Source organism: Arachis duranensis, chromosome 3 (assembly GCF_000817695.3).
Source record: "Arachis duranensis cultivar V14167 chromosome 3, aradu.V14167.gnm2.J7QH, whole genome shotgun sequence".
NCBI lineage: Eukaryota > Viridiplantae > Streptophyta > Magnoliopsida > Fabales > Fabaceae > Arachis > Arachis duranensis.
This window is the reverse complement of record NC_029774.3, coordinates 56,058,229-56,075,432: the sequence shown is the minus strand read 5'-3', so window position 1 is coordinate 56,075,432 and position 17,204 is coordinate 56,058,229. Positions and strand designations below refer to the sequence as shown.

At 36.5% G+C, this 17,204-nt stretch overlaps 1 non-coding gene across 1 annotated transcript; it reads left to right on the top strand.

The window, feature by feature from the left end:
* The first annotated feature begins 7,893 nt into the window (after positions 1-7,893).
* LOC127746236 (small nucleolar RNA R71) lies at positions 7,894-8,000 on the top strand. The gene has a single exon (XR_008007856.1). It is a non-coding gene; the product is annotated as a small nucleolar RNA R71 (small nucleolar RNA).
* The last annotated feature ends 9,204 nt before the right edge of the window (positions 8,001-17,204 follow it).

The window sequence follows — 17,204 nt, the reverse complement described above, 5'->3', positions numbered from 1 at the left end:
GCTTGTGAAGTCACGAAAACTGTCTCTCAATAATTTTCTACCGGCAAGTGCACCTAATTATCGTCAAGTAAAAACCCATTGTAGAGTGAAGTCGAATCCCACAGGGATTGGTTGGTTGATCAACGTTAATTGGAGAATTGTTCTAGTTGAATGAAATTAGAATTTAGTTGGAGTTACAGAATGTAAATTGGCAGAAAACTTAAATTTCAAAAAATTAAATGAACAGAAATTAAATTGCAGAATGTAGGAGCAGAAACTTAAATTGCAAGAAATTAAATGGCAGAAGCTTAAATTTCAAGAAATTACATGGGAATGGGGATTAAGCATGAATTTAAAGAGCAGAATGTAATGAGAATGGGTAAGATCAGAGTAGGGGGTTCATTGGGTTTCAGGAGATATTGAACTCTCCGGATCAAATCATTTTCATCTTTTCCTCAATCAATGCATTCATTGACTTTGCTTGGCAATCTTAGATGATTGGATCCCAATGTCTTGGCTCACCAATCTCTCTAAGCTTGAACAATTGTCCAATGTCTTGATTTAATTGCTCATGGGAAGAGTTGAAATTTGGTCACTGATTATACCACACAATTTCATAGATCAAAGCATTGGTAGGATTAAATGTCACAATATCCATCCAACCCCCAATCTAATCCAATGTGAGAAAGCAATTCTAGTATGAATTCCTCATTCCTCTCTCAAGGATCAGAGGAATTCCAATTATAAATAGCTTCTCTATCAAGACAACTATCCAATTGAATTAAGATCGAAAGCTTTCTAACAAAATCAAGAGAAAAGATAGAAGAAGAAGATGAAAACTGTTATTGATCCATTGAATTATAATAGAGCTCTCTAACCCAGTGAAAGGGGTTTAGTTGTTCATAGGTCTCAAAATGGAAAATGGAAATGAAAAGTACATTGCAAAATTGAAAAGTTGCAAAGTAAAATTGGGCAGAAGTTCAGTACTCCGTGTCTCCAAGCCACCATTAACTAACTTAAACTCTAAGCTATTTATACACTTTCTTCAATTGATCTTCAGTCTCTAAATTGGGCTTTTGGCCTTAATTGAAATGGGTTGAAGTTGCTCCAATGCTGTTGAGAAGAGATATGCTTGATTTGCAGAGTTCTGATGCTCACGTTTGAAGCAACATTTTTAGGCCAGCGTTGAGTCAAACGTCCATTTAGAATAAATGGGTTCTGGGTGTTGCAATCAACATTTGACTCAATCTTGGGGTGCAAAAATTCATCCATCCACGCGTGCGCTTGGCATACGCGTATGCGTGGATGGTGCAAATTACCATTTCACGTGTTTGCACTGCCTATACGTGTGCGCGTTGGGAACATAATGCTAATCCACGCGTGTGCGTCATCTACGCGTGCGCGCCGATGCAAAATACTCAATTCCCATTTTTGAAAATGTTTCGAAGACGTTGGACCCAGCGTTTGAGTGGAAACACTCCTTCCAACGTTGATTTATCTACGCGTGCGCGTTACCTACGCATGCACGTCGATGCGCCTTTTCAAAATCAAAATTTGGAGTTCATATCGCGCACGTTGGCCTCAACGTTGGCTTGGCAACGTTCCCTCCAACGTTGGCCTATCCACGCGTGCGCATCACCTACGCGTACACGTGGATTGTATTTTCAATTTTCACAAAGCAAAACGTTGGGGGTAACGTTGGTGCACTAACGCTTCCTCCAACGTGGGTATCAGAATTGTGCAGACTTTTTCCTTGTTTCATCCCTCTCAACGTTTGAGGCAACGTTGGTGGTCCAACTTTGGCCACCAACGTTGCTTCCTCTTCCTTCTTTCCATGGCCATTCTTCATCCTCCTTCAATGCCTTTCTCCACCTATCATCAAGAAATACATGCATCAAAGCCTTGCTAATATCATGAATGATTGCATCATTCTTAGCACACAAGTAATTATGGCATAAATCTCATGAAAAAGCATCCAATTAACTATGTTTGAATGAATCAAGGCGTGTATCAACTTTTAACCCAAATGATTGCTTATAGCTCAAGAAAGTGCATAAATCCTACTAAAAACAAAAGAAAAAGGCTAGTGAAACTAGCCTAAGATGCCTTAGCATCACAACACCAAACTTAAATCTTGCTTGTCCCCAAGCAAGCACTGAATTATGAGAAGAATTGAATGAAACAGAAGGTAATGTCCATATCAGCAAGTAATTGTTAGGTGAGGAATGTCTCTTTTAAGCATCTACTAACATGCTGCTATGAATTCTTATTATTCACTCATCCTTGGTAATTGCTTTTCTTTGTTTTTTCTTTTTCTATGAACTTATTCTCCATTATAGCTCAGTGTCATGTTTTTTAGGCAACTCTTTAAGGTAGGCTTTCAGTCAACACTCTCGAACCAGTTGGTTCAAGGTGCTAGGTATTGAAACACCCGTAAGGACTTAATTACCCAAGTCTATCCTCAGCACATATCCACTACAGGCACATGGTTTGTTTATCCACTCTCTTGGCCTTGGTGTCCAACACCTCTTTAGTTTAGTAAATATTTTGTGACAAGGTTGCTCTTGATTGTGAATTTTCAGTTGACGATCCCGGGTTAGTTAACCCAAGTTGTCAAGTGACGAAGCACTCATATGAACTTACTCATTCAAGCATATCCTTGCATAAAAACACCACAGACACATGCCTTAAGATCAAACTATAGGTGCCTAGCCTTTTATTCTTTATTTCTTTCAATTTTGTTGCCACTTTTGGCTTTTCTTTTTCTCTTTCTTTTTATTTGTTTTCTTTCTTCCAAGGATTTTTATTTGCTAAGATTCATAGATAACAGCCAACTTGACACTAAATAGGGACACTCTACCCTTTTATTAGTTATTAGTGAGCTAGCTACACAATCAGACATACATACCACCACTCAATTCTTATTTTATTCCTTACCAAATGGAACTAATTCACTTATATTCAAACCTTTCTTTTGTTTAATTAAAACAAGTAGGACAAGCATACATTCAAGAAAGTGAAATTCACCCAAACATTTAGACTAAAACACTTATTAGAAACCATTAAACAAATAACATTCAAAAGATTTCAACTTAAAGAAAACTAAATATGAAGACATGTTCTTTCTTATTGATGAGCAAAGAGTAACACCACCTTTCATTCCTCTGGTTGCTTTCCTTTACTTGATTCTCCCTTCTTCCTGGGGTCTTGTTTCTTTTTGCTTCTTCTTTCTTCTAGTTGCTTTTTAGTTCCAAACTGCTCCGCATCCCACAATCCACCATCTTCAACCTTTACTGCATCCTTTCTTCATTTCTTTTGCACCTTTCCAGTTGTGCCTCTACTGCTCGAGTGAACTTTTCAAATGGTGAGATTCTTCGATTTAAGAAAGGCATGCTACCCACTAGATAGTCAAGCTGTGCTTGAGTATCTACGTCATATTCCATCATATCCATATGCCTGGCTTCTCCAACTGTATGGTATACATTCTTCCAGTTGAACATGTTCAGGATGTAACCTTGTTGCTTCTCTTATTGTTTGGAAAGCTGATTGAAGGATTCTTGAGACTGGGCAGATTGCTCTCTTTGTGACTCCAAAAGTCTTTCTTGGAAATCTCTTTGATGTTCTATCATCCTTAGCTGGAGTTCTTCTTATTTTTCTTGCCTTTTCATGTATTGCAGTTGGAACTCTTCTTGTCTTTCTTGAGCTTCTGTGTATTATTGGGACAACCTTTCAATAGCTTCTTACATTTGGCTCATGTCCATGATGGGTTGTGCTAGCATTTGATGCTCTTCTTATTATTCTTCCTCCTGTTGCTCTTCTTACTGTTCTTCCTCCTGTTGCTCTTCTTGCTGTGGTTCTTCCCTTCTTTGCATTCTTTGTGGTCTTCGACGTTGTTCGGCAACTGTAACATTCATCATTCTCTCTAGGTTCATTGGCATGCCTGGAGTCAGCCAAATTGGGTTTGCATCCTCTAGTGGCACCCTGGCTTTTATGCATAACCTCATGATAGTGCTCGGGTAGTAGAGCCATGCTTCAGCAGAGCTTTTCTCAGAGATATATTGAATGTCTTTTGTAATGATCTCATAGACTTTTATTTCTCCTCCTACCATAATGCAGTGCAGCATGATGGCCCTTTTCTTGTTGACCTCTGAAGTATTCACAATGCCCAAGATTGATCTTCTTATAAGTTCATACCACCCTTTTGCTTCAAGGGCAAGATCCCCCTCTTCTCAAATGTTTGTGCCTTCCATGAACATCCCTCTTACAGTCAGTATGAATCACACAGATATCACTAGCAATTTCATCATAATCCGAATTGCCATTTATTATCTCCTAGTAACCAGGTTGGTCAAAGTGGGCTACTCTCAGGTCCAAGACTTTCATGATGGTCTTCGGGCTAAAGTCAACCTCCACACCCCTTACATAACTTTTGTAAGTATTGGGAATGGTTGTATCAAGCCTCACTATATTGGCGTAAAACTCCCTTATAATGCTAGTGTTGATTCTGGTGATCAGGTTGGTGAGGACCTCCCATTTTCTTTTTCTGATCTTCTCTCGAATCTCTGGACATTCATCTTTGGGCAGCTGGAAAGAGATTTCTGGCAATATCCCCTTGGAGTTTATCCATATATATTGTATTTCATGAAATGATGATTTGAACTTCCATTGATCATATTCAATTCTTTCTTCTTCAAAAGTATCTTAGTATTTGGCCGAGTAAGGGTAGATAAATGGTGATGAGGTATGGCTAGTGAGACTTTTGTGGAATGAGAGTGTAGCTAGGAAGTGAAGCAAAGTGTATGGGAACAAATAGAACAAGAATGACTTGCAGCACAAGAGAACACAATTATAAGTTTGAGCTTTTAGGAACACAGGACCGAGTTTATGAGTGAAAAAAGGGTGGAAACTTGAGTTATGAGGCATGGTCTACTCAAGGCTATATACAGCAAGCATTAATGAAGAATGGATGGCTATGATTTTTTTGTGAAAGGTTGATAATGAAGGGTGTGCATGTAAATTTGAATGAGGACAAAGTTTGCCTCTTCATTGGGCATGTGACTCGGTCATTTAGGTGTGGTACACTTCCCAGCAATGTGCAGATTCATACTTCCCAAGGAGTAGCTTCCAAAGCCATGTGACTTACTTTTCCTCTTCATGTCAACCGTACTTGTCCTCTTTTGTCTCTTCCATCCATCTTCTCTTTCCTATGCTTGAACAAGACAAAATTGAATTAAATGGGTGGCTGTAACAATTGAAAAGTTATGGCAAAAGAAAAATTAATCCTAAGTGTTCCTCATGACACATCAATCAACCGTGACTCCTTTAAGCATTTATATGTCCTTGGTGGACACCAAACTTAATATTTGGCAATGCACTCAATGAATTAAATCCACCAAGTTGTTCATGAAAAACTCAATGAAGCTCTTGTCACTATTGATTTATGCATCCTGAGGGCATCTCTCCTATGCTAATGCTCCAAGAAAGGTACTTAAACATATATCATGAAGGTTATATGATCATTAATTTTAAAAAACATCTTAGGGTGCCTATAGGCACACCAAACTTAGAGATGGATCATATGCTTCAAGATATCATAAGTAATTGTCAAATTTGTCTTTGGAAGCTTGAATTCATGTTAGGACACCATTGATTATTCATATTAAGGAATTAAAAACAAGTAAACTAAATCATGGGTTGCCTCCCATGGAGCGCTCTTTTATTGTCACTAGCTTGACATTGGTTCTCTGTTAGGGAGGATTATAGTGCCTCAAATCCTCCCCTCACACAGTGAAGCTATCTCCACTTGATTCCTTGATGATTTCCACATGTTCTAAGGAGATAATTTTTCTGATTGTGTTTACCGGAGGTAGCTAAGATGGAATGCCAGGAAGATGAGGTGGGAGTGGTGGAAAATGGGTTTTTATCACCTTGTCGCCTCGAGAAAAATCCTCTGTGGGAACCTTTTTATTTCTCCACCTCCTTGGGATCTTCTTTTCCATTCTTTTCTCTCCTCCCAGTAATGTTTCATCTAAACTTGTGTCAGGAGGACTTTTTTTCTTGTCTCCAGTGAAGGTTGCGACCCTAACTTCTCCTTGGTTTCCTCAGTCGGTAACTTCATCTTTACTTCTTCCTTTTCTTTCATGGATGACTTTAGACTCTCTGGGGCTAATTCATTGGGTGCTTCTTTCTGATCAGTGTCACCATAATTAATTTTCATGCAGTCCTTTTTCTTGATCTAGATCTTGTGATGGTTTGAAAACATGCAAAATGAGTTGCTCATCATGTATTCTCAGTATTAACTCATCTTGATCCACATCTATAAGTGCCTTGGCAATGGCTAGGAATGGTCTTCTTAGGATGATCAGATGAAGGTAACTTTCCTCCATTTCGAGAATAACAAAATCTGCCGGCAAGAAATACTTCCCAACCTTTACCAGTATGTTCTCAACCACTCCTAGTGCTTGTTTCTGGGTTTTGTCCGCCAGCTAAAGGATCACATTTGTGGATTTTAACTCATTAATTTTCAGCTTTTTCATGAGAGATAGAGGCATTACATTGATACTTGTTCCCAAATCGCAGAATCCTCTATCAATCATAGTATCCCCTATGGTACAAGGGATGTGAAAGCTCCTCGGATCCTTTTTCTTTGTAGGAAAGTACTTCTGGATGATGGCACTACATTCTTTGTTCATTACCACTATTTGTCCTCCCTTCAGGGTGCTCTTCTTGGTAAGCAGCTCCTTCATACATTTAATGCATGTGGGCATTTATTGCAGTGTCTCAAGGAAGGTAATGTTGACATGAAGAGATTTACATATATCCAGGAATCTAGTGTATATTTTCTCCTTCTCACCTTCCCTGAGTCTCTGGGAAAATGGTACTTGTGGCACAAAAGGCTTGAGGACTTCTTTTTCTTTTTGTTCCTTCTTCTGTTCAGGGCTAGTCATTTCTTCTATCTCCCTTACATCCTTCCTTGACTCTCCTGCATCATGCTCTGAGTGTCTGGAGCATTCTTCCTTCAGGACTTCTTCACTGCTTAGATTGATTGACTTGTATTCTTCCCACCTTACCTTCGTTGATTTCTCCTCTTGGGTTCTTTTCAGTATCACTTGGGAAGCTGTCAGTGGACTTTGGAAATTGTTGAGATAGATATCCCACTTGGGACTCAAGCTTCTTAATGGTTTCTCCTCGAATTTTCATACTAGCTCTCATTTCTTCCTTGAATGTTCTGTTATCTTGGACTTCCTTGCAAAGATTTGCAAGCATAGATTCAATGCTAGATAGTTTGTCCTCTGATGGTAGAGTGGAAATTGGATATTGAGGTTGGTTATTTTGGTTTTGGTATGGTGGAAGTGAAGAGTTGGTTTCTGTGGTTTGATATGGTCTTTGGTTGGGGTGTTGGTGAGTAGAATTGTTGAATTCATGGGAGTTGTAAGGTCTATGCTCTTGGCTTTGGTTCTATTGGTTTCTCCGCCCAAAGTTTGGGTGGTTCTTCCAACTAGGATTGTAGGTTTTAGTATATGGATCATGAACTTGTCTAGATGAATTTCCAATGTAATTAGCTTGTTCTCAGTCAGCTTCTTCCTCTGTACTTGATTCTGCTTGAGGTGATGGTTGAATGTGGATAGCTGCAGCCTGATTCTTCTCCATTTGCTTAGTCAAATCAGCTAGTTGCTTGGTGATCATCTTATTTTGGGCCAATATTGCATCCATGTTGTTCAGCTCTATGACTCCTCTGTTATTGCTTCTCTCAAAGGCATATAAATACTCATTGTCAGCCACTATTTCTATGACATCAATGGCTTCTTCAATAGTCTTCTTCTTGTTAAGGGAGCCTCCAGATGAGTGGTCCATAGCTTTCTTTGATTCATATGAAAGCCCTTCATAAAAGATATGTAGTTGCACCGACTCATTAAACATATCAGGGGGCATTTCCTAGTCAAATCTTTGAATCTTTCCCATGCTTCATACAAGGTTTCACCATCCTGCTACCTGAATGTTTGAACCTCTGCTCTCAGCCTATTGACTCTTTGTGGGGGATAGAACCTTGCCAAGAATTTATTTACTACATCCTCCTAAGTTGTGAGGTTTTTCTTTGGAAATGATTCTAGCCACTTGGATGCTTTATCCCTTAGAGAGAATGTGAATAGAAGCAATCTGTAGGCATCAGGATGAACTCCATTTGATTTCACTGTATCACAGATCCTTAGGAATGTAGTGAGATCCTGATTAGGGTCTTCTTAGGCACTTCCTCTGAAAGAACAATTATTTTGGACAAGAGTGATGAGTTGAGGCTTCAATTCAAAGTTATTGGCATGGATAGTTGGCTTTTGAATGTTGCTCCCATAATTCCCAAGATCGTGATTAATGTAGGAACCCAACACTCTCTTCTCTTGTCCAGCAGGGTTAGCTGCACCTCCTTTGGCATGATTGTTTACCTCTCTTTCATGATGGTTTTCCATATCATCCTCCATGTTTATATCCAAGTTTTCCTCCTCTTCCTCTGCACCAATAGCCTTCTTTCCTCTTGATTCCCTCCTTAATCTAAGGAAGGTCCTATCCGATTCACTATCAAAAGAGGTTGAGGTTTTCCTTCTTCTACCTGTCTTACAATGAATAAGTACAGGAAACAGCAAGTGTAGAACCCACTAAAACAGAGTATAATTAGTGGGTTAGCTTGCTGGAAAGTAAGAAAATATAAAGAGAAACAGCAAAAATTGCAGAAGGTAAAATTAAACAACTAAAATTGAAATTCAATTAACAAAACAAAAGAAAAATGCTCAATCTAGTTATCCTCCAATTTAGTAATTGTCAATACAAAACCAATCCCCGGCAACGGCGCCATAAACTTGATGTCACAAAAACTGTCTCTCAATAATTTTCTACCGGCAAGTGCACTGAATTGTTGTCAAGTAAAAACTCATTGTAGAGTGAGGTCGAATCCCATAGGGATTGGTTGGTTGTTCAACGTTAGTTGGAGAATTGTTCTAGTTAAACAAAATCAGAATTTAATTGGGGTTGCAGAATGTAAAATGGCGGAAAACTTAAATTGTAAGAAATTAAATGAACAGAAATTAAATTGCAGAATGTAGGAGCAGAAACTTAAATTGCAAGAAATTAAATGGCAAAAGTTTAAATTGCAAGAAATCAATTGGGAATGGGGATTAAGCATGAATTTAAAGATCAAAATGTAATGAGAATGGGTAAGATCAGAGTAGGGGGTTCATTGGATTTCAGGAGATATTGAACTCTCCGGATCAAATCATTTTCATCTCTTCCTCAATCAATGCATTCATTGACTTTGCTTGGCAATCTTAGATGATTGGATCCCAATGTCTTGGCTCACCAATCTCTCTAAGCATGAACAATTGCCCAATGTCTTGATTTAATTACTCATGGGAAGACTTGAAGTTTAGTTACTGATTATACCATACAAATTCATAGATCAAAGTATTGGTAGGATTAAATGTCACAATATCCATCCAACCCCAATCTAATCCAATGTCAAAAAGTAATTCCAGCATGAATTTCTCATTCCTCTCTCAAGGATCAGAGGAATTCCAATTATGAATAGCTTCTCTGTCAAGACAACTATCCAATTGAATTAAGATCAAAAGCTTTCTAACAAAATCAAGAGAAAAGATAGAAGAAGAAAATGAAAATTGTTATTGATCCATTGAATAACAATAGAGCTCCCTAACCCAATGAAAGGGGTTTAGTTGTTCATAGGTCTCAAATGGAAAATGGAAATGAAAAGTACATTGTAGAATTGAAAAGTTGTAGAGAAAGTAAAATTGGGCAGAAGTTTAGCACTCTGTGTCTCCAAGCCCCCCTTAACTAACTTAAACTCTAAGCTATTTATACACTTTCTTCAATTGATCTTCAGTTTCTGAATTGGGCTTTTGGCCTTAGTTGAAATGGGTTGAAGTTGCTCCAATGTTGTTGAGAAAAGATGTGCTTGATTTACAGAGTTCTGATGCTCATGTTTGAATCAACATTTTTGGGCCAGTGTTGAGTCAAACGTCCATTTAGAATAAATGGGTTCTGGGTGTTGCAATCAATGTTTGACTCAATGTTGGGGTGCCAACGTTCGTCCATCCACGCGTGCGCGTGGCATACGCGTTTGCGTGGATGGTGCAAATTACCATTTCACGCATTTGCACTACCTATGCATGTGCGCGTTGGGAACATAATGCTCATCCACGCGTGCGCGTCATCTACGCGTGTGCGTGGATGAAAAATACACAATTCCCATTTTTGAAAATGTTTCGAAGACGTTGGACCCAGCGTTTGAGTGGCAACGCTCCCTCTAACGTTGATTTATCCACGCGTGTGTGTGGATTGCCAAAAATCAAGCTCACGTGTATGCGTAGCATATGCATGTGTGTTGATGCGCCTTTTCAAAATCAAGATTTGGAGTTCATATCGCGCACGTTGGCCTCAACGTTGGCTTGGCAACGTTCCTTCTAAAGTTGGCCTATCCACGCATGCGTGTCACCCACGTGTGCGCGTCACCGATGCGTACACGTGGATTGTATTTTCAATTTTCATAAGGCACAACGTTGGGGGTAACGTTGGTGCACCAATGCTTCCTCCAATGTGGGTATCAGAATTGTGCATACTTTTTCCTTGTTTCATCCCTCTCAACGTTTGAGGCAACGTTGGTTGTCCAACTTTGGCCACCAACATTGCTTCCTCTTCCTTCTTTCCATTGCCATTCTTCAACCTCCTTCCATGCCTTTCTCCACCTATCATCAAGCAATACATGCATCAAAGCCTTACTAATATCATGAGAGATTGCATCATTCTTAGCACACAAGTAATTATGGCATAAATCTCATGAAAAAGCATCAAATTAACTATGTTTGAATGAATCAAGGTGTGTATCAACTTTTAACCCAAATGATTGTTTATAGCTCAAGAAAGTACATAAATCCTACTAAAAATAAAAGAAAAAGGCTATTGAAACTAGCCTAAGATGCCTTGGCATCAGCTTGCACTCCAGAACACGCAGGGTGCTGTTTATGATTGGGGTGCTGTTACACTTGATATGTTAGTGATTTTTTCGCTTGAGCTGAAATCGGAGACATATAAACAGATTCTACTGCCTAATGGTATTGATGAGCTCCCCAGTCAAAAGCCAAGTCTAAATGTTTGGTGAAATTGTCTGTATCTTTCTCATGATTACAAGAAAACTCATTTTATTGTGTGGCAAATGAAGGAGTTTAGAGATGAAAACTCTTGGACTCAATTGTTAAAGAATAGTTTTCAGCATATCAATGTTGAGCTACTGTTGCCTTTGTTTATACGTGAGAATGGAGATATCTTTTTGCTTGGAGTGAGTAACAGGGACATTTCTAAGATAGTTTAGTATGATCGGAGAATTAATAGTGTTGACCACATTATCTTGGATCAAAGTCATTTTCCCGTTACCAATGATTATGTTGAAAGCCTGGTTCAACACTGTTAAAATTCAATTCTTCAAAGTTCTGCTTCTGCGCTTTTTGTTCTGTAAGTTATTTTAAATCCTTGCGTTTCATGTAGGTGTAGAAAAGTTCACGTCATTGTGATTATTTTGAGTGTCTCCTTTCTTTAGAAACTTTTTATTGCATCTAAATTTGCAGACAAATCACTTCGATTTTGAGTCAGACTTTTTATATAGAAGTGCACAAAATTCTAACATCTTTTCTTTGACTACTTGTTGCATAAGTTTATTAATTTTTGCTAAACATTGAATATAAAAGCCTAACTATCATGTATGCCATTTTGCAACTCAATCTATGCTTTGCAAGATCAAAGTTTAGACTTGTAACCCATTTTTGGCATTACTTATGCAAACAAAATATGATTATTTTGAGTAACAATTTTAAACTATTTTGAATTGTCATGTCTTTTTTTTAATCCTTCTTTCTCTCTCTTTGTTTAATCTCTATTCCAACAAATTTGGATTAATAGGTGAATTCTACCATGCCCTCTCTAAAATAAAAGGTAAATTACCCCTTGTGACATATACAGTGATTATTGATAAATTATCTTTCAACCAAAATTCCAAGGCTTGAATGAGATCATCAAATCTGATCGATATCTCTAATATGATCGCTAGAAAATCCTAAAAAGGAGAGAACTAAAAAACTGATAGAAGTTTGTGATATATTAGTTAAAAAAGATGGTAATTGGTGCGTGAAAGGGGCACCAAAGTATCTTTTTTTTGTATCTTTAATTGTTCTTAAATTATCTTTTAATCATTATTCAGATAATAAAAATTCTAAGATGGTAATTATTGACTCATTGTTTTTATGATTAACTAATATTTTGGTTTATTTTTGTTATATAGTTATACAGGGGTATGGGGGTTGGTTACCTGAAGAGGAGTATCATTGTTGATCCGGCTGAGTTTTAAGAAAAATATTATGGAAGAAAATCTTAGGAAGGAGAGAGCTAAAAAAGTAATAGATGTGCTCGTTGAAATTGGAGATTTAAAGCATATGAACAAGTTCAAAATCCTAACCTAATTGATTGGAAGTGATGATTGGATTTGAGAGGAATTATGGTTTTTAATTAGAAAAGAAGAGGTGTATTTGGTGGGGATGATAAAATTGACATTGTTATCAAGTTTCAAGAAACACAACGTCAATTGAAAATAAAAGAGAAGATAACATGAATCTTGGAGCTTTGGTAGAAGAATAATTTATCAATAATCACTGTATATGTTACAAGGGATAATTTACCCTTTATTTTAGAAATGGTAGAATAGAATTCACCCTATTTTTTACTAGCATGCAAAGGTTTCATTATGAAAGAAGTAGGGGTGGCAAGCGAAGAAGCCCGCCCTGCCCCACCTAGTGAGGCGGTCCTAGAATCACAACCTGCCCCGCCTAACTGCGGGCTAGCAGGCTGGTGGGCTAAGCCCGCCAAAGCTCTTCTTTTTTTTTTTTACTATTAACTACTAAATAATATATATAATTTCACAATCATATTAATAAATTTATAATTTCTAATGGCATAAAAAATTATATTTTTTATATTAACAAACATTAAAGTCTTTGTAATTATGAATATCTAATAAACATAATTATAAACCAAATTTTCAAAAAGTCAAGCCTTAGCAAAAAAATTGTAAAAATACCCCCTCACTAAAAGAACACTAAGCCCGGCGGGGAAGCCTGCCTCACCCCGCCAAAGCCCACAGTTTAAGCGGTGCAGGTTAGGCGGACTTTTACTATTTGGCGGTCCCAATTTTTCAGTCCGACCCGTCTTTTTGGCGGGTTACGCGGGCTGGCCCGGCGGGTTTAGGCCCGTTTACCACCCCTAGGAAGAAGTGAATGGAAAAATTAAGTGTGTATATGCAAGTCATTAAATTATGGACTTAGTTGTCAATAGAAATATAAACAACAATTTCGGTCTGCAGGTTCTAGAAAATGTGACACCAATTATTACAAAGACAGACAAGAAGAGTTCAATGGAGCTTGAATCATATGGCTTGGATACAAGAACGGTAATTCCTACTAGTAGTAGTTATAGTGATTACTGATTAGATCTTAGCATGTTGAAAGTTGCAACCATAATGTTGAGAACCGTAGATGATACATCATGTGTAGCATGTTACTGCATGCATAGGAATATGAGCAGTGAATATTAAGAACCAAAGTTTTATAGAACTAGAAGCAGTTATTAGTTGATATATATGTGTGGTAATTGCTTTGTAAATGTTATTAGTTCTTTTAAAATACTTATTAATTTTCATGATTCTCACTGGTGCTATCATATCTTATTACCAACTGGACATTTTATGACAACATCTTGTTATATTGAAGACCAACAGCAGTAGATTTAATCTTAGTAATTATGTCTTGTATGACGAGATAGTATCATGTATCCAAAAGATTATGGTCAATCCTTGGTCTTTGCAAATAAGTTGCTTGTCAACGGTTGACTTCTATGAATTCATCTGAAACTAATGTTTTGAAAATCGGATTGGACCAGCCGATTGAACCAGTTCAACCGGAAACTAGCATAGAAAACGGTCCGATTCTCCTGTTAAAATCGCTGATGACAAAACCGCTAAGAAACTATTGAACCGGCTAGTAATCGGTCGGTTGGACCGGATCGAAAACTGACCAGTTCGTATGAAACGCTGTCATTTTGATTTGTTAAGGAAAGAAAACCCCCCACCCACACGCGAGTTACCCCTCCGTCCCTCACCCCACCAAACACCCAGCTCATTCCAGCTTCCTAGACGAAACACAGTAAGAGCAAGCAAGCCCTAGCTCCTTCCCAACCCAAAAATCCAGCTTCCTGGATGGAACCGCCGCCGCCGTTCGTCTGTGTCAGCGTCTCCGTGGCCTCTTCCTTCTCTTTCTCTGTGGCGTCTCCTCTTTCTAGCTCAGCACGTCTTCCATTCCCCAGGTGAAATCGCTGCTCAAGGCCTCCAACTAGTGCGCCGTGGTGTCGCCGTCGTCTGGCCATCGTGTCTTCGTCGTCCCGCTGTTGTCTTCCTGCTGCCAGTGGAAGGTTAGTGAAACTGTGATTTGCTGATTTAAGGTTTGTGAAAATATTTCACGGATTTGAGGTTGAATTTGTGATTTGTAATTTATTGGGTCTTTTGTAATGCTACTTATTTGAGTTCAGAATTTGTGATTACTAATTTACTGATTTGAGGTTAGTAGAAAGTTGAGTCTGTGTTACTCTATTTCAGGGATTTGAGGTTGAATTTGTGATTTGTGATTTGGGTGGTTTGTGATTTCTTGGGTCTTTTGTAATGCTGCTGCTTTGAATTTGGAATTTGTTATTACTGATTTACTAATTTGAGGTTAGTGGAAAGTTGAGTCTGTGTTACTCTGTTTCAGGGATTTAAGGTTGAATTTGTGATTTATGATTTTTTGTTTCTTTTGAAATGTTGCTGATTTGAGTTTGGAATTTGTGATTACTGATTAGTGACTTGTTAAGCTGCTGTTGTTAACTTGTTATGCACTTATGCTGCTATTTTGTTATGGACTTATGGCACTGAGTGTTTTGAATTTTGAATTTATGATAAGTGATTTGTGATTAGTGATTTTGTTATGCTGCTGTTTTGAATTAATTTAGGGGTGATTATTTGTTATGATACTGTTTTGAATTAATTTAAGAGTGATTGATGATTATTTCTAGTAGTACTGTTGTTGTTTGCACCATTGCTCTTTTCACTATTTAACTTTGTATTTGATAAGATCATATGGATTTAGTTGACATTTCATATAATGTTTTAAATTTGGAAGATATTTAAGATTTATATTAAACTGTAATTATATTTTATGATGTTTATTTATAATTTATTTATTATTTTATTCTAAAACAGTTCTTTTGATTGAACCACCAGTTGAATTGGTTGGATTAGTAAACCAGTGAACTAATAGCTAAAGTGGTTTGATAACCGGTCTGATTTTCCAAACCTTTTCTGAAACCATGCACGTGGTTTTAAATCCTGGCATTTCATTTAAGGATACAGAAGATCAGGGTGCGGTAAATACTTTTGGTGTTACCTTAGTTTGACTAACTGTTGTACCTGTTCATTCATTATGCTAATTTTGGTTCTAAGTATGTTGTTGGATGAATTTATTTTGATTTAGTCTTTGTCCTAAAATAGATGATGATTTTCAAAATGGTAAATGATTCCCTTGGTTTTGATGCTTCAAATTTCAATTATGAGTTTGCATCTGCCTATAACAATGGCATCTTCCCTTCTATATGTTTGTAGGGTTGAGATTGTTGCTCAGTATCTAAGGTAGTGCTTGTGTCTATATACTAAAACTTAGATAGGGGATTAGGATTCAGTATTGTGTTTAGTAGTTAAAGACTAAAACTAAAATTTTAGTCTTGGAATACAGAATTTTAATCCTTTCAGTACCTCTAAAAAGTGGAACGGAGGGGACTGAATATTTTGGAAATAGAGACAGAAATATTAATAACATTTTTTTTAAAAATACTCTTATTTAACTTTTTCAAATTTCAAATCTACCCTTCAATATTTATATTTATTTTAAACTAAACTGATACTTAGACATAATTCAATCTAATTTCACACTAAATCCAATACAGAGACAATTTAGTCTCTGTCTTCCAGTCTTAATTTCTCTTTTAAATGCAATTAAAAATATTTTGTAATATAAAAGTTATATTTTTATTTATTTTAGTTGACAAATTTAGTATTTTTATGTGGTGTTATGTTCTCATTATTTTATCACTCTATTTAAAAACAATTTTTATTTAAGAATTCTCCTTCCAAACAAGAGACAAAAAAGAGTTCGACTTTGTTTGAATGGAAGGAAATAAAAGGTTGTTTCTTTAATAAAAAAAAATAAAAGGTATCTAAAGTTGTTGGATAAATATATTACTAGTACAAAAATCTTCATTGTTAAATAATTTTTTTTTCACTTCAAGATAATGCCAGGAGAAAGTGTACACTAACCCAAAATTCTGAAAATAATTTTATAACTATTTGATTTCTGTACAGAGGTAGAATTTGATAATTTTATAATCATTAAAGTGAAATGGATGAATGAATGTTGGTTTGATTGATTATTGTTTGAGTTTGATTAAGTTTATGTTAAATTTTTGTTGAATTATTGTTGTTTGCTTGAGATTTTGGTTCGGCTATATATGAACGGCCAACTGGGGTGCTTTGGTGATTTTTGAGCTGGAATATCATTGAGAACAAAGTATAAATTGGTGAGGTATGATGGCCGAGAGATTAAATTAAAAGTTACAAAGAAGCAGTAACCGAAAAACTCAAAAACGGATTAAAATATAAGTAATATTTTGAAAAAAAAAAGCTAAAGATTTTCTGTTTTGGTATAAAAGTGAGATTAGTATTTAAACTTTATTTTTGAAAGATAACATTGTATTTGTATATAAAAATCGAGGTACAATTTGTAACTATACAAGTTTTCGGGTATTTCGGGTAATAAATAAAGTGCAGGAGTAAAATGGGTATTTTATAATAGTTCAGTATTACTTTTGTAAATATTGAGATAAGTGAGGTTTCAAATATAATTTTATAAAAATGTTGGATTAAAATAAAATATTTAAAAGTTTGAAGTTTAAAACGTAGATAATAAGAACTTAAAAATAAAAATTTTACGAAGCTAACTTTTTTAAGAATATATATAAATATTATTTGTTTAGCATTTAAAATATCATATTTATATTATTATTTTTAGTTTTTTAAGAAAATTATCTAGTAAAGATGT